We start from the raw sequence: 13235 nt of genomic DNA on the forward strand, positions 1-13235 counted from the left end.
ATACAACAGTATTTTGCCTTGATACATATCTATGTGGGGACAAAACATTGTTTATAGACAGCATAATTGTGCAGTTATACACAATATTATGGAGCAAGGGTTGCGACGAGAGAATTCTGGTTGGCTGATGTGTTTTCCACCGCTTCAGATGTCCAACATAATGGCCTTTATCACAGCCTGTGAGCAAATTTTAACCCTCCAAATGTCATTAACAAGAGAGTAATCTCCGAGAAATGCAGCTTTCGTGCGTATCTACTTAGCCTCCAGCAAAATAGTTACTTTCAGTCATACAGGATATAATTAAAGACTATAGAAATGGGAAAAAGTCAGGTCTGGGGCTGAAACTGCTTCCTTGCACCATTCTATCACCTGTAGATATATTGTGGTGTGTGTGACAATTAGTACCAGTGTGTGTGGAAGGTAACATTGTCAGCACTTAGATATTTGATGAAAATATGTCAGTCTGAATTTTGAATGCCCGAATTTGTGAAGCTAAGCACTATGTAAGCATACGTGTTAATGCTTTTATTTTGCACTTTGGGGTCGAAAGTGTATATTTTTAACATCCACTATTTATTCAAACGTAAAAAGATCTCAACATGCAACTGGCTGATGTAGCTAGTTATTGAAAGACTATTCCAGCAGCAGAGAGAGCTGCAGACAAAATTGTCCATTTTGATCTCTTCATTGCTCTTTGGTAGACTATGGCTCATTTACAGCCAAAGAACAGTAGAGAGAATTATGTGTAGGTCTTGTTTATTTCCTCCCCATAGTCACGACCTTTTCTAAAGTAGTATTCCTGATAGTTTTCATCAAATCCCCATGGATTGCATTGCACAAATAATCACAATGAATGCTTTTATCTATACCTCTTCTCACATAAGGATTTTTCTTTGTACATGAAAAGACTGGAAAGAAGAAATATGGAAGTCTTTGCAGGTACCTGCTTTTCTGCAGTAAATACACAACTTTTTGTCACAGAAGCAATGAACATTAAGTTGAGCACTTAGGTCCATTGGGATCTTCTGTCTCTCAGTGGCTGTTTGCTGCCTCAGCTGGAGGCACAGCTCAATCTTCAGCCTCTGCAAGACTAAGTCACTTTCTACTTTCTTCGTCGCTTCTGCAAATGTTAAGTGAATATGTAGCTAGTTTTTCACACGTACTGTATTTCGTAAAAGCAAATTTACTTTTCTTTCAGTCATTCATGAATATTAGGTGTTTTCTGGGATTTCTGTGTATATTTGCACCAATATAACTTTCCAGGTGGAAGAATTCCACAGAAATCAACACTGATAATTCCTATAAGGTCAGTGAGGTTATGCATGTGAGATAAACATTACATATTCTGCTAAGGATCTAAGACTAAAAATGTAAGATCCCTGCTCTTAATAAGGCCATCACCAAATTAACATAATCAAGAAGAAGTCAGTTCTATTATAACAGCTTCTCTGGCAGGTGTCCCGCTACCTCAACATCTCTGTTCTAAACAAAATCACAATTTAGATGAGTGTTATTCCGTGTTTATGTGACATGGGAATCTAATTAAGCCATTTCTGCATCTTCCTTGACCATAACTTTAAATTTCCAGTAATTACAAGACACTATAGCACAGATACGCTGTTTCATCAGATTTTAGGCTACGGGACTTAAAACTAACATTTTCAAAAGCATTTCATGGTTTGAAAGAATGGTCAATTAACCTTCAGTTTCCTGTGGGGAACCCTGCAAAGAACTGTCAACAGTTCAGTTTAGAGAGATTTGTCCAGTGACCTACAAGGCCACGAAGTTCACGAATGCATGTAACAGTGTCATCATAGATTTGTTTCCTGGGTTACTATCACAAGAGAATAAACCAAGTGTTTGGCAGCTTCTGCTACAGTACATAGGTGACCAAATGGATGATGGGGAGTGCCCCAGTGCTACGATGCGCTCCAGTGTAGCCTATTTGAAACAAGACCAACTCAGCAGGAAAAAAAAGAAAACCTCCGGTATCTTCAAGATGAATTATGTGTCTCCTTCTCTTTCCTCTGTCATGTTTTTGTGGTTTTTTTTGTTTTTTTTTAAAGATGGGGCCAGGGGGAATTCATCGACTGCCTGCTGAGTTTCTTTGTATTTCAGAACCTCTTCAAATGCCATTGTAAGATAAACGTTTGGTCATTCTAGTGGTGACAGTCTTCAGCTTTAAGTGATGGCAACATCTCACTTTTTATCCCAAATTAAGGGCAATTCTGTGGAGCAATGGAAATCGATTCTGAAGATGCACCTGCTGAAGAAAGTTGGGCACACTGAGCTCTGTAAGATTATAGCATCAAGCTACAATGGGCTGATTTTAGTGTGAAACTGAAAACAAACCAAGGGTCCAGTCCAGGCTGCTGAAGTCAAAAGAATGTCTGGTTTCACAAGGGAGGCAGAATTAATCACATATAAAATTAACCTTTATGTAGGATGTAATGCATGTGAAATCTAGCAGGTGGCACTTGGCTTTGCTTGACTTCAGTGCTATATAAACATGTAGCACTGTTTTGCAACCACAGGGAGAAGTGATTTCCTTTTCTCTCACTCAGCATCAGAATGCTATGCCTGGCCAGCTTGCCAAGTGGAAGGTTGATGCACTCATTCTTGCCCTTGCTAGTTGCCAGTCTCATGGATTATTTCCTTTGCGTGACTTTAAAAACATGTATTCTTCTGTGTATCTGATTTTAGAAAAAGAAGCAGCTCTCCATTGTGGCACTGTGCCACTGGGTGAAATGAAAATCATTCAGAGTCACGTGAACGTGGAGTTCTGATATTAAATCTGCTTTTCCCAGCTTCTGTCATTTTGTCACACTCGTAGCACTGGCACATCTAGCACTGTCAGGGTTGTTGCTTCCTGACTATAGATGCCTTCAGTAAATTTGAAAACACTTTAAGAAAAGTGAAAGTTGAATATAAGAAGTAATCAGAAGGATTTGCTTCAGCGTTGTTTCGTGTATAGATGTGTATCTTTGATTAAGGTTTTATTCATTTTGGTGTGCACCATCGTGTGAAGCCGTTTGGTTTATCACACAGGGCTCAGATTAGAACACCCTGTTGGATTTTAACCGTTAATATAGAAATGTGATCAAAATTTAACTACTGTAAATTGCAAAATACACTAAGACATTTCATAGTGTTTGCAGAATGTCTTTTAGTGCATAATATTTGGGTTTCGTTATCTTCATTTGAGGTGAAGGTTTAAAAAAAGAAACCTAATCCAAATGCTATTTCTCATCATCATTTTCACTTCCTCATTGTTTCCTGTGAATATTGAGTGCAGATGCTCTGAGAGCTTGGATTTGTTCTTTCTCATTGGTTTTATGTTCTCTGTGGGAAAAGCAGTTTTGAAGAATTTGAAGAAAATGTGCAAAATATATGGGTCTAAACTGGTTGTTGGGCAATACATCTCTTTTCTTAACACTGTCATTGACCATGTGTGTAACCTTGCACAGATTTCCACATTTTCTGTATGGCTTTGCTAATTAAGGTAGTAACTCGTTATTTCAGCATGTGCTGAATGCCAGGCCTTGGACTGAGTTTGACATCCAAGTCAGGAACAACAAAACTAGAAACAAATTTACTGCACGGTGTTGAAAATGTAAATTTCACTTCCTCAAGAATTTGTTATTTGGAATTAATCACTGAAATGACTGATGGGATGAGTTCTGCAAAATAAAAATAGATAGTAGCATAATGTGGTGAGCTGTGGCTTGGTTAATTCTTCTGCAAAACCGGCAATGTCTGTTGTTGCTGTGCTAGGTCTCCATTAGCTTTTTATAAGATTTTCAGAGACTTTGATAGAAGGGGTTGTAGAAATGCAAAAATATCATCATAATGTGCTGCTGTAATGAAGGAAAAATATACTACATTTCCTTACAGAAAAAAGATGTAATTAGGTGAATTCAACTTGGCTTTCTTCCACAAATCCTAATCATTACACTTAAGAAAAGTGAGAATCACAAGATGAGATCAAGAAAGAGAGAGATGAAAATGTCAGAGAATTTACCTCTTGGCATTGACCAAAGTCATAAAGCTCAACTGAGAATGAAGCTAACAAAACATTTGATTCTTCCAGCTGAGAGGTACAACAGTAAGCATGGGGAGCAATGCTTTCTGTGGGTTAGAAATGCATATATACATACAGACCTATATGTACACATGTATATGTATAATATATGTACTGATGTGAAGTGTTGCCTGTGGAAGATGAACCGCTTCCTGAGGTATCTCTGTTCTCATACTCACAAATTCCCAACAGAGACACAGCTGTGCCTCCTAGCAGTTTTTGTGCTGAGTGCAGGTGACACAGACTGCCACAATTAACAGAATCCTCCAGAATCTCAGTACTTCTGTTTTCCCATGTGCTGTATGACATGAGCTGGGCATACTTCAGACTCTAGTAAACACGTACTTTTGTTTCTAAGACTATATCATTACTAAGGATGGTCATTGAAATCTATCCCCAGTCATTCCAGATGTTATTCGAATGTAGGTAGCCATGACGCAGGTTCCAAAGATTCACCTGTCTGTGTTAATTCCCATCTAGTATAGCCATTGAGAAGTATGGACCAAGCCAAGGAGGTTGTCACCCATAGCCAGTGCATTCAACCAAGAGAAGACAATGGGAGAAGGGAACAAAACTTTGTGGTGGCAGTAACACTGTGCTGTATTTTAGCGATGTGTTTGTGGTGTTCTGTTGTGGCCGTAGAGAGTCCTTTCTCGAGGTTCTTAGCATACAAGGAGGGAATGATGAAGAAAAATAACAGCTCTGATTATAAATTGGCACATTCTTTCAGCACAAAGAGTAAGTCGTGTTGTGGGGAAGCTCAAATGCTCGACCCTTCTTTCTTTCTTCGGGAGTCCCAGAGAACAGATTTAAAATGCAAAGCATGACTTTGCAGGCCCGTATGTGTAAGGGGGAGGGGAACAGAGGGTAAAATGCCATCGGCAGCACGTTGCATGAGCATCGTTAGACATTGAGAAAGATATCATTAGATTAAAAAAGTGTCTTCACAGAGAAACAAAAGGCGAGCCAAGGCACAGCACGTCAGCATTGCCCAACACGAACTTCAGAGTCATTGCTGTTGACAATGGATGCACAGGCAAGCTTTGCCTCGGAGAGGTTACGGATTCCAGGCAGGGTACAAGTGGTGCTAACAGACATTGGCTGTCATTCTAGCCGAATAAACAGCCAACAGTGCTCCACATCTCCCTCTCAGTTCAAGATTAATTACTCATCTAAAATGACAGCTACTGTCTAGTGCCTAAAAGTTGTCACGAGCCATATCATCCATTCATGTTTCCTCAAGGACACATGTCTTCATTCCTCACAGGCGTGTTTCTGAATTTGCCTGACTGTTCAATTACATCTTTGAAAGTGCTTAGCAGAAGCTGACAAGTTTTTCCTATGTTTGTTGCTGAGGCTGAAGAGGAAGTAATCTGCTCATCATAAGTAACATCTACCAAGACAGCTGGGCTTCCTAATACATCCAAATATTCTTTCCTGGTTTTAGTTTTTATAATACTAAAGAAAAATAAATCCTTTGCCATTTTAGTAAAATATTTGGAGCATCACATTAGAAAAATATTGATCCTCTTGCACTCTTAAATAAGTCGGGCACTTATTTTTCTAGTTTTTCTTTCATCTCGTCAGTTTTAGCCTTTCTGTGGTACATATTTTGTGGTTTAAAATGGGCAGCTTAATGATTAGATGAATTGCAATATGTGCACATTTAACAGAAAAAGAGAATCTATTGGGGTTATTCATGTGCTTTTGGATTTGATTTACTTCCTACTTCCTTATTTAATAACTAGGTTCCTTAAGACTCCTTAAGCTTGAGTGACCCATGTTTTGTTGCCAGGTCTATTCCAATGACCCCTGCCAAGACCCCTGCCCTAGTTCGTCTATCAGACAAAAATGAATCTATTCCAGGAACTATCAGTTCCCATTATCTCTAATTGAGCCTGACAGTTGGAGACAGGCCTCATTATTTTTAATTGGGCCCTATAGTTCTAGAGTTAAATTAAACACAATTTAATGCAGATAGCTCATATACATTGGTATGGCAGAGTCAAATGGTATTTTAAGTTTAATGAAACAACAGTTTTTTATTCCAGGCTTCACTTTCACATAATTCTATTGCTTTGAGCTTTGCATTAGATAAAACTTGTCTACTGCACGATGATATATACATACATTAGAATCTGTCCGGATAATGCACCTGTTGTACCTTAATGCTACATATACTTCTACATGGAACCTGAAAATAGAGGCATGAGGGGCTGATGAAGAATTCCTCATTCTCCTACAAACTCAGCCCTGTTGTAAACAGATTTGTCACTGCTCATGCAGATACAAGAGACTCCTAAGCATTTTCCCCAAACTCCACACTGCAAATTTTATTTAGAACTTTAAAATGAAGTTATCCGTGTATCCCTGAACAAAGGCATTTTTACCACATTGTAACAGAGCATCTCTTCCCTTTTTATCATAAAACCAGCATTTTTGTCATTATCAAGCGGCATTTTTCTGTAAAGACAACCCCTGAATAAAGAAGGAATTTAACCATTTTGTTACACAGATGCGTGTTACTTTAGATATTACCAGTGATCACATACTGAATTTTCATTAGAAAGGAACATGCCAGTCCATACTGAAGAAGGCATCAGTCTCACAATCCTTGCTCTAGCAGTCCTAAGTCATACAAGTTTGTAAAAAGTCCTTCTCTCTGCTCTTTCTTTGCAGCATACAGTGAGTCGATAGCGGGCAGCAAGAAAACATCAATTTTTATTGAATCTTTGGCTTTGCCAGAATACTTCATTCAAGCAACTAATACATCAGCAATACTCCCCTTTGGCTTAATGACTGTGGAACCAAGTTTCCTAATTACAGAAAACTTTGATTAAATGCTGGATTTTCCTTTAAACAGGAGAGGCTAATGGATACTTCTTTCGAAGTATATTTCCTTGAATATATTTGCATTTGCTTTAGCTTCCTCTTCAGGTTTGCCTGAAGGATAAATAAACTACACAACTGCTCTAAAGGGATGTGACAAACAGAATCAAACTGAACTTTTTTTTTTTTCTTTTTTAAATGTGTAAATTTGGTAATCCAAGACAAGTATCCTGTTTGGAACACCAGTCAATAGACTTCTGAAGAGCTCAGGCAGTTTGCATGTAACAATTATATATTATGTGTTTAATTAACAGATACTTAGTCATGGAAATTTTGTCACCAGTTTATAGGCTGAGTTTGTCCTAGAGAAGAAGAGCCAGGATTACCCAATATTTATAGAGTGACCGCAGCTTTCTAACTGCTCTCCTTGGCTTGTGTATAGGCATCCATCTGAGACTCAAATGTCAATTATGCCTTCTCTTGACTGCCTGTAGAGTTTCTTCTGAAGCATGTTACACTTGCAGAATAAGCTAACATCTGAATAAGCTTTTTTTTTTTTTTGTCTATGATTCTGAACAGAAACTCTAGCTCTTTTTCCATGCTCAGCTTTTTTTGTAACAAAGGTGCCATCACAGATGAAAGGTCTGCTCTACCTTAATTCCCCCTATAGAATGAAGCTCCTTTCTGGGAGATGCCATTTGACTTTTTTTTTTTCCCTGTTTATTTTGTATGCAAGGATGCACATTACATTTTAGAACAACAGCAGGGAATATTTTCTGTGCTGAAAGCCTGATAGGAAATGCAGGTATCCCTGGTGGGAGGACATAGTGTCACATACCTCTCCCACATGCAGCTTCTCCAGTGCATTCTGAAACCACAGCACACAGTGTGCCCTAATGCCCATCAGCCTCATCTGGCTTCATGCCACATAAGGGGAAAATTGGCTGAGATGGCAAGAAACTGTGGTACAGGTGAGAGAGGTGGAGATATTTAACAGGGAGAGACCACTGCTAGGGAGAGGAGGGGAACAGTCAGACCAGAAACCTGCAGGACATAAGGCACTGATAGCATTCAGGCCGTAGGGCAGAAGTTCCCTTTCCCTTTTAGTAGATGGATGTGGTGGTTGCATATATTTCCTCTCCAAAATACTTTTAATTCAAGTAAAAACAGTTACAGAAAATAGTACTTTTTTTTTCTTCCAAACAGTTACTTGGAAGTATATCTGATAGGATCTCTGGAATTAATTTTTTATGCCCACATTCAATGTGCACATGCTACTTTAGACATAGCTAAATGCATGAGCTTCTCAGCTCCTCTACTCATTAGGTATTTTTGTTAGCTTTAGCTTGGCCAGCAAAAAAACCCTCTTTTCCTAGCACTGCAGGAGGTCCCTGCTGTGACAGGCTAAAATACCAAAAGATACAAGGGGTCTGTCATATGCTGTTGTCCTTTTGATTGAACTTGGAGAGAAAAGGCTTTTGTATAGTTAGTGGCCAGTTAGCCAGCACACTCCTAATATTATAGGCACAGATTTAGTGACCTGCATGAGAAGTGAGTTTGAAATAGATTTATTACAGCTTTACGTGCCCTTAGAAGCCCTCTATCTATCTTCGGCATGTTTTAAAGGCTTTCTTACATGTTAGCATTTGAGCATTGCACAACAGTTTGCATGTGAATGTTCACAGCAACCATGCAAGGAAGAGGAAGCACTGTTAGTTGTGTTTTACAGATGTGAAAGTGAAGTTTTCAGGGTGTGTTTATGTGATCTATGTAGTGTAATGCTGTGGGAAGACTGAGATGAAGTAGACCTAAGGTCTACTAGCTCAGGTCCTGGAAAGCAGGCTAGTTTCTGGGTTTGTTTGTTTTAAAACATGTTTGCTTTGTACTGCATTATCATCTGCACAGACTGCATTTTCTTGTAAATGCACAACAGAGGCTTGTGGCTGAGCAGAGCTGCGTGCAGGCCTCACAAACCCTGAACTCCTCTATCAGTCCGCTTTCTGTGCAGTCATAAGCTCCACAGGTTGGCAAGTTACAGATGCATTTATTAAATAATAATAAATTGATTTATAGTTCCCAGTTATAATTGGGTCTGCTTCCAATGACAAGAGACACCATCCCAGGGGGCACCTTGACCCCTTCTGATTGCTTCATGTGCCACCCCCCCGGTTGCTAACAGAACAAAGCTAAAAAAAATTACTTGCGTATTTGTTGAACTAATTATCTTGTGCATGTTTCAGCACTCCAATCAACCCACAGCATCACTTATTTGGTAATTTTTTTGCCTATGTGAGGGCCTGCACTGGTTGAGGCCTTGTGCCCAGCTGAGGCCCTGCAATGGCTCTGTGGGTGTATGTAGATGGCACACCCTCTGCTCAGCAGTGCTGAGGCTGCTTGCTGGGCCTTGCATGCAACGTGAAAATAACGTGTTTGAATCTTATTTGACAGAAGAGCCTTGCATCTTGAAATGCTTGATCTCCTGTGATGGTACGACTGCTGTCATCATGCAGCGCAGAGAGGTTTTGAGATCACACAGAGAGCGCAGGTTTCAGTTTTGCTCTGTATTACTGGGATCAAATTATCTCCCGTTTCCTCTGTTGGGTTTTTGTTGTTGTTTTACTGCTTTGTTTGTTTCCTCCCAGCTGGCTTGGGAACAAATGAGGGTTATAAACAAAACACACTGAGGATTTTAATTTAGCTCATCAAAAAAAAACCAAACTCTTTTCAAATGTTAAAGCTGGGGCTGAAAGAGAGGACTGAGTGCTGGTTGGAAAGGCCAGGACATCTTTCTCAGTGCCCAACAATGATTTTTGACAGAACAGTAGAGCAGACCTATTTATTACTTGTGATGTTCAGAGTTAATAAGTTCAGGAGTGAATAATTGATAACAATTTTAAAACAAGCAAGAAATCAATTAAAAATGAACAAGAGGAGGCTGGGCATGTGGTAAAGAGTTTCTCTTTCCCATTTGATTTGACTGCAAACAATCCTAGATCTGGTCACTGAAGACAACTGGCAATGAAATGGGTGTGCGAAAGAAGAGGAAACCAGATATTATGTTACTTAAAAGTCATTCATCATGTCACAGGAAGGCAGGAATCTGAACTCCTGAAATAAATAATCACTAAAGGTGATCTGTCTGCACAAAGGTACTGTAGCATGAAGCCACGTCTGACTGCTAAAATATTCCTCTGTAATGAGGCCAGTTACCCAGGTGCAGTGTGGCTGAGGAGGAGCAGATCGTGTTGAATGGTTTCTTGTGTGAGACACCTCCACGAGCCATCTGTAGAAATGGACCCATTGATCCATGGTGCAAAGCGGAACACAGTATAACATTCTCATCTCTATTTTTACCCACATGAATGCTGAAGTGATGCAGAATTCTGGGTTAAATGCTCAAGACTGAGTAGCAAAAAAAATGCTTTCTTCCTACTGATGTGCCTCCTTTTGTATCTACCCATCATAGCACGCCGATTCCAAGAAAAATTGTCATTTTGCATTTGTCAGCAGAGAGCTATATTTCCTTCTGTCCTTTAATTCCACGTTTGCTTTATCCTCCTCTGTGTGAAGCAGTTCTTCAGCATTCCTCACTGAGGATGGATGGCTTGAAAAGGTCCTTTTGGTTTTAGGGCTGGTGGCAACTCCAAAGTTGTAACTGTCTGAAAGAGTTACAATGCTTTGTTGGTGGTCAGGGTAACAGCACCACTGCACATTAAAATAACTGCAGTTTATTTTACCAAAAATATACGGCCTTGTCTGTATAGGCAGGGGCACTGGGATGAGGATGGGCACAAAAGCTTTGGTCAGCAGATAAGTGATTGCAAGGCCTCAGTAGTTGCAGGCATTTGCCTCCAAGAGTTTGGCTGAGCATGAGCATGCTTTCTTTTTCCACCGCTTAAAACATTCAGTGATACCCTCAAGTTCACTCGAGGATTCATAAACTAATGAATTTTCCTCAGTGTTTTCTACACTGAAGTCAATAAAACAAGTTCCTATGCTTGTCATCTACGTACTGTACTGCCATACTACTACGTTCATTTTTTAATTTTCCTTTCCTGGAATGTGCTCAAAGTTCTAAACAGAGTGGCTTCACAGTATTTGTTATTATTTTCTGCAATGCAGATGTATACAGAAGTTCCAGCATTCAGTCAGGACTGCTGGCATTGCTTTTGCTGCTGCTTAGTTTCCTGATGTTTTTACTCATAGTTCCTTGCTCTACATATCAATGCTGCTGCTTTGTTGTGGGAGCATGGACGCCACGTAAGGGTGCACATGCCCTTTAGATGCCCCACATTCTATGTAATGGAGAATGGGCTGGGTAAACCTGAAAAAAAAAAAGAGTAATGTTCTCTCTTTCTCTCTATTTAAGCAGATGTAGAAATCAGTAGAAGCTCACAGTCTGATTTTTCATCAGTTTGTGGGACTGAGTGTGAGGACAGCACTGCAAGGATGCCAACAGAAGTAGGAGTGCTTTTCTTTAGGATCTGGTTGCAACATCAGGATCCTGCAGAAAAAAAAAGAAAGAAGGGAAAAAGAAAAGAAGAAGAAAATACGTGAATGTGAGTGTCAAGTACTCATTTTTTATAGCATTGTTTTGATTCTGTTTTATTTAGGGTAAGTGTGCCCTGTCACAGGGAACTGCACATTATACAGTGGGGTTAAAGATCATAGATGCTGCAGTAATGCAGGAAAGTTAGAAAAATAGTCATTCTGAGTTGGAATGACATTAAAGATGAATGTGTAGTCTTAGCATCTGCTCCTCCTTTGTGGGATATCTGCACTTTTAATTTTTAAGCACGTCTTAGCCTCAACCTGGGAAAAGAGATACTATAACAAGGGAATATACATTATTAACCTTAGAGCTTCCAGCTTAGGCAGCTCCTACAGCCTCTGACCTCCAGGGCTCTCAACAAGCAGGTGAGCACCCACCACCCAGTCTGCAATGTCCTGGTTTGGTCTGACTCCAGTTTTAATACAGCACATAGATGCAGTCACTTATTTTGGTAGCTTGTAATTAGCATAAAACACTTATACCACCTAATCAAAGATCACCGGAGTCTGCAATGTAATCTCAAGGAAGATACAGTTTCTAGTTCTTATCTTGGAAAAGTGGCCATGATGCGTATGCAAGTGCCATAGGACAAAGTCCCTGACTCACACTGTAAATTATTGATGGTATTCTGTTCAGGTGAGAACATAGCCTCCTACCTGGCTGCACAGTGTGACGAAGGACCATAAACAAGTTCAAAGCACCTTTTGAATGGTTTAGCTGGAATAATTGTTATCAGCTGACTAACAGCATTCAAGATGGATACCCAGGTAACTTTAACTATTAGTGGCTGTAGCAATAGATGTATTAGCAGCTAGAGATGTACTTCCAATTTCTATTAACTGCATTAGGAAGTATTTGAGAAGTGCATTTCCATAGGTTAGGTGGTGGTATAATGACTTTGAAATAATATTTTTATAAAGCACACAACTGATATAATTCAATCAAAAAATATCTAGACTCGTTTAAAAAACTCTGCGGTACAAAATTGCATTTATCTTGGACAATGCGCCTCCAACAGTGAGAACTACATGTAGCCTGTATATTTATCAATGTGCATTTTCCCTCTCTACTGAGTAATTTAATTTGGTGGACTTTGGCAAGGAAATTTGTTGGAAGCTGTGACTGAGTGACATCTCACTTGCATGCTAATGAGGTCTTGACAGAGGTGGTGACAGATGGAACTCCAGGTTCAAACCACTTGCTTTTTTTTTCCAGCAGGATGTTAACAGTCAAAGGTTCCTAACAGCTCTTGCAGTGAAGATGCATCTTCTAGGTGTCTGCTTATGACATTCTCTTGCCATAGATTGTAGCAAAGCTTCCAGGGAAAGCTCTGTAAGACCTCCGTAGATGTCTTGCATCGTTAACACGGACTGTTTTCTTAAATAGTCCATTTTAGTCTTTCTGAATGCTTCAAAGGCTCTGAAGCTGGCCTGTTCCAACGGTGGTCACAGACTTGCCGTGGCACTGTGTGCCTCCAGCAGCTTCCATCAGACCTCATCACAGGACCTGTAGAACGGACCTACACATAGCCTGGATGTGCTCTATCTAGAGCATGTAGACGAATGAATGGCCCTGAGAAATTCTTGTGGTCTACCGGGCCAGCATTGCACTTATAGAATGAAAGAATCACAGAATGGCTTGGGTTGGAAGGGACCCTGGAAGGCTGGGTCGGAAGGGCTAAGCAGTTGGCCCTGCAAGTACCAAAAGACAGAGCCCAGTGCTGAAGCCAAGGAGAAGTAAGCAAATTATTCCCAAATAAAAGGGAACAGAAGC

This window comes from Numida meleagris, chromosome 14 (genome assembly GCF_002078875.1).
Source record: "Numida meleagris isolate 19003 breed g44 Domestic line chromosome 14, NumMel1.0, whole genome shotgun sequence".
NCBI lineage: Eukaryota > Metazoa > Chordata > Aves > Galliformes > Numididae > Numida > Numida meleagris.